Genomic DNA, 4,379 nt, shown 5'->3' on the forward strand with positions numbered 1-4,379 from the left:
AGTAAATCACTGTAGATCTCTTTGAAGAGGGACATTACTGTGTATTCTTGCTGTGGCATTGTAGCATTTTTTTTTTTTTCAGGAATATGGCTATCTCTTCCATCAGTGAGGTCTAGGTCTGAAAACTGGCTCAGCACAGACTAGGATCAAGTGCATGCAAAAGACATATCTGATAAAGGACTATTATCTAACATATACAAAGAACTCTTTAAACTCAATAAGAAAACAAACAACTTCATTTTACAATAGTCCAAAGACCTAAGCAGACACCATGCCAAAGGAAATATACAAATGGCAAATAAGCATATGAAAAGATGCTCCACATCATATGTCATCAGGGAAATGCAAATTAAAGCAATAATGAGATAGCACTACAGACTTATAAGAATGGCCAAAGTCCAGAACACTGACCACACCAAATTCTGGAGAGTAACAGCAACTCTCATTCATTCCTGGTGGGAATGAAAATTGGCACAGCCACTTTGGAATAGGGATTGGAGGTTTCTTACAAAATTAAACATGCTTTTGCGATGTGATCCAGAAGTCACCCTCCCTGGAATTTACCCAGAGAAGTTGAAAACATGTCCACATGGATATTTACGGTAGCTTTATTCATAATTGCCAAAACTTGGAAGCAACCAAGATGTTCTTCAGTATGTAAGTGAATAAACTATGGTCCAATCAGACAATAGAATAATATTCAGTGCTAAAAAGAAAATGAGATATCAAGCCATGAAAAGACATGGAAGAACCTTAAATAAATATCCTAAGTGAGAAAAAAACAGTCTGAAAAGCCTATATTCTATAGGATCCCAACTATATGACATCTTGGAAAAGGTAAAACTATGGAGACAGTAAAAAGTCAGGGGACACCAGGGTTTGGGCCAAGGGGGTGGGGGATGGATAGGTGAGCACAGAGGATTTTTAAGGCAGTGAAAGTACTCTGTATGATACTACAATGATGAGTACATGCCATTTACATTTGTCCAGACCCATAGAATGTACAGTGCCAAGAGTCAACCATAATGTAAACTATGGATGTTGGGTGATAATGACAAGTCAGTGTAGGCTCAGGGATCATAACAAATGTGCCATCTGGTAGGGGACGCTGATAAGGGGAAGCAGGAGATTCATGAGAAATCTCTGTATGTTCCTCTTAATATTGCTGTGATCCAAAATTGCTCTAAAAAATAAAATCTTAAAAATAAATTAAAAATTGGCTCAGGTCGAAATACTAGGTAAAATATGTGACATTTTATTCGAGCTATTGCTCTCAACCTCCTACTCATCCATCCTTGATTTCTTCTGCTGATACAAGTTGAGCGGTATGCTTGTTGGTAGTCCATCTATTTTGCTTCTAAGGACACCAAATTCTATTAATCATCTCTGTAATTCTCTGTGAGTCAGGCTCCCTTGGCTGCCATTCCAACCTTGTCAATCTTTTAATAATTGTTGCCCTCTGGCTTTTAGAAGTTAAGTGCTACTACTCAGCCTCTATTGTCTTGAGGTTATCAGGGAGCCAAGTTCTGTAACAGCCTCCCCTATTCTCAGCCTTCACCTACAAAGGAGAATCACTGCAATGCAATTCTGTCATTAACTACCCAGAGTTAGGGGAAATTCCATACGATAAGGGCACAGTCCCTCACAAGATTGCCCTCACTTCAGACACATCTGATAAAGAATGTCTTTATCAGACATTGTCTTTGTCTTTGCTCTAGCCTCTCCATGGCCAGGTGGCAGTCTTGAAAAGGAAAGCCTGTGTTGCCAATATGGGACCCTGAATCTTAGTATCAGAAGGGAGCAGAGGAGATTTTAGCTACAGGGTCAGGGGTTCCCAGGCGACTTACATTTTTTAAAAACTGGTTGCAAATTTTGGGTTCCCACAATGCTCTTATGCTCAACAGCTCAGAATTCAGGAAAGTGCTACACTTACAATTATAATTTTATTGTAGCAAAAGGATACAAATCCAAACTAGTAAAAGCGAGAGACACAGAGGGTGAAATCTAGGAAGGTTCGAAATATAAACCTTCCATGTCTTCAGGACACATCACTGTTCTTGGTTGGTTATTTACAATAACCAACCAGAAAGATCACCTGGGCCTGTAGACTCTAGAGTTTTCATTACACAGGTATGATTGATTGAATCATTGGCCATGTGATGAAACTCGATCTCCAGTCAGTCTTTCCTCCCTGGAAGTTGGGCTGATATCACGTGGCTCAAAGCCCAAACTCTCCAATTATACTGTTGGTCTTCCTGGTATTACCGTCCCCTATCCTGACTCATCTCATTAGCATAAACTCAGGGTTCTACTCTGACAAACAAAGACACTCCTATAGCTCAGGAAATTTCCAGTTTGGAGGTTGTCTCCCAGTAACCAGGGACAAAGACAAAAGGCAACAGCCACAAGTCACTTTTTTAGTGAGGATGCTGCCCCTCAGACCAATGGGGCCTCTATGGCCTTGGTCAATGATGTATCCTCTAGGTTTTTCCGTGGGACAGAATCACCTGCTGGGGCTTCTAGCCATCCATAATATCCATTCAGCATACCTGCTTCCCATAACTTTTTAATTCCTTTCTCCACTATTTGATAGAGCAAGATCCTGCCACTTTGACTTCACTCAGTGTGAGCCACTGCCTTTTGCACACTTCTGGGAGCCATCCAAGTAGTAGGCTTAATTGTCTCCTAGAGGCCTCACCAGGGTGCTAATACCTGTATTTTAATGGACTCTTTTTAAGTCAATAAATGCTTTCCTATCCAATTTTATTTTCTTGCCCTTGAGATAACATACTAAGAATACAGTCTCACATATTCTCTCCCAGCTACTAGTATATGTTGTTCAGGTCTGAAATCACATTTGGAAATACATGCTACCACTGTTTATCAGGCCCAGGATATCCAGGCTGAGTTACACTATGACAGCCCTAATTATGACCAAAAAGGAAAGGGGTGGGTCCTAAGGGGTCCATATGTTATTTTGTTAGAGAAAGTCTTCTGCATTTCCTTCTATCTCATGATTAGCAGAAAGGAGTGCTAGTTCTTAATATGGAGAATTGGGCCTTGTCTGCAGGCTAAGGAAGTTCAAACATGTCTTGTCAGTCATCTATAGGCATCTACTTTCATGTCCTATTCCATGTCAAAAGGGCCTAACTCGGGTCCTGACCTTCCAATAACAGACCTGACTTGGTTGGACAGTTGGTCACATTTGTAGCTCATCTTCTCTGACTACTACAACCTGGGCTTGGTTCATCGACTTTCTTTCTGCACTCTGCTATATATGACAGCTCCTTGTGAAACAGAAGTGACATCAGCAAAATGCCAGAGTAAGTAGCTTCACACTCTCATTCCTCCACAGAAATATCACAAAACAAGTAGGCACTGTCAGAACCAATGTTGTCAACACTCTGGAAGATGGTTAAAAGTTTGCAGTATATAAATGAACACCGAACTAAGACAGAGAGACTTTAAAACAGTAGGAAATATTTATGGTGTTTTTACTTGTCTTTGCCCTAGCCTCTCCATGGCCAGGTGGCAGTCTTGAAAAGGAAAGCTCGTGTTGCCAATATGGGATCTTGGTCTTGCTATCAGAGGGGAGCAAAGGAGACTTTAGCTGCAAGTTATTAAATATGTTTGTTCTAACCCATCTGGAGACTGCCTGAAGGACTGATGCAGGGTGCTGGCTTTTGTTTCACTTTACTCAGAGTTTGTACCAGAAAGGTAGCATTTTTTCAGTGCTAAGCCAAGAAGTTATTTGCAGATGCCTTGGGCCAAAGATGATGCGCAAAACTATAATAAATGATTTAAGGTCTGGGAGCAAAACTGGAGAGTTTCTTTGGAAGCTAGAGTATTTAAAAACACCATGTATATGGAAGAATTTGGCTGATTCCAAGTCTCAGTGCAAATCCAGCTAAGTGCTGAAGGAGTGCCCAAGCACAGAACTAATCTACAAAGACTGGGAGAGGTGTTGTGGTTTTGTTTTCAGGGTTTGTTTTTGTTTTTGTTTTTTTTGCTCCTAGCATTCAAGAAAATTTCTGTCAAAATACTAGCTAAATACAAACAAAGGAACAGACACTTTAGTGACCACACACAACAAGGAATATAGCCTTTGAAAATTAGTTGAGGAAAGTCACAAAACAAATTGGCTACTACAGCCTTCAATTAAAAAAAAAAACTCTGAGAAGTGGGAAGAATCTGGTTTGCAGAGTTGCCACTTAAATTAGACACTTAAATGTCTAATTTTCAACTAAAAAACCATCACAAGTCTATGGCCATGCCACCCTGAACAAACTTAATCCTGTCTGATCTTGTAAGCTAAGCAAGGTTGGGCCTGGTTAGTACTTGGATGGGAGACCACCTAGAAAGACCAGGTGCTGTAGGTG

At 40.4% G+C, this 4,379-nt stretch overlaps 1 pseudogene; it reads left to right on the forward strand.

The window, feature by feature from the left end:
- The first annotated feature begins 4,260 nt into the window (after positions 1–4,260).
- LOC112470100 lies at positions 4,261–4,379 on the forward strand (annotated as a pseudogene).

Source organism: Pteropus alecto, unplaced genomic scaffold, assembly GCF_000325575.1.
Source record: "Pteropus alecto unplaced genomic scaffold, ASM32557v1 scaffold288, whole genome shotgun sequence".
NCBI classification, from domain to species: Eukaryota; Metazoa; Chordata; class Mammalia; order Chiroptera; family Pteropodidae; genus Pteropus; species Pteropus alecto.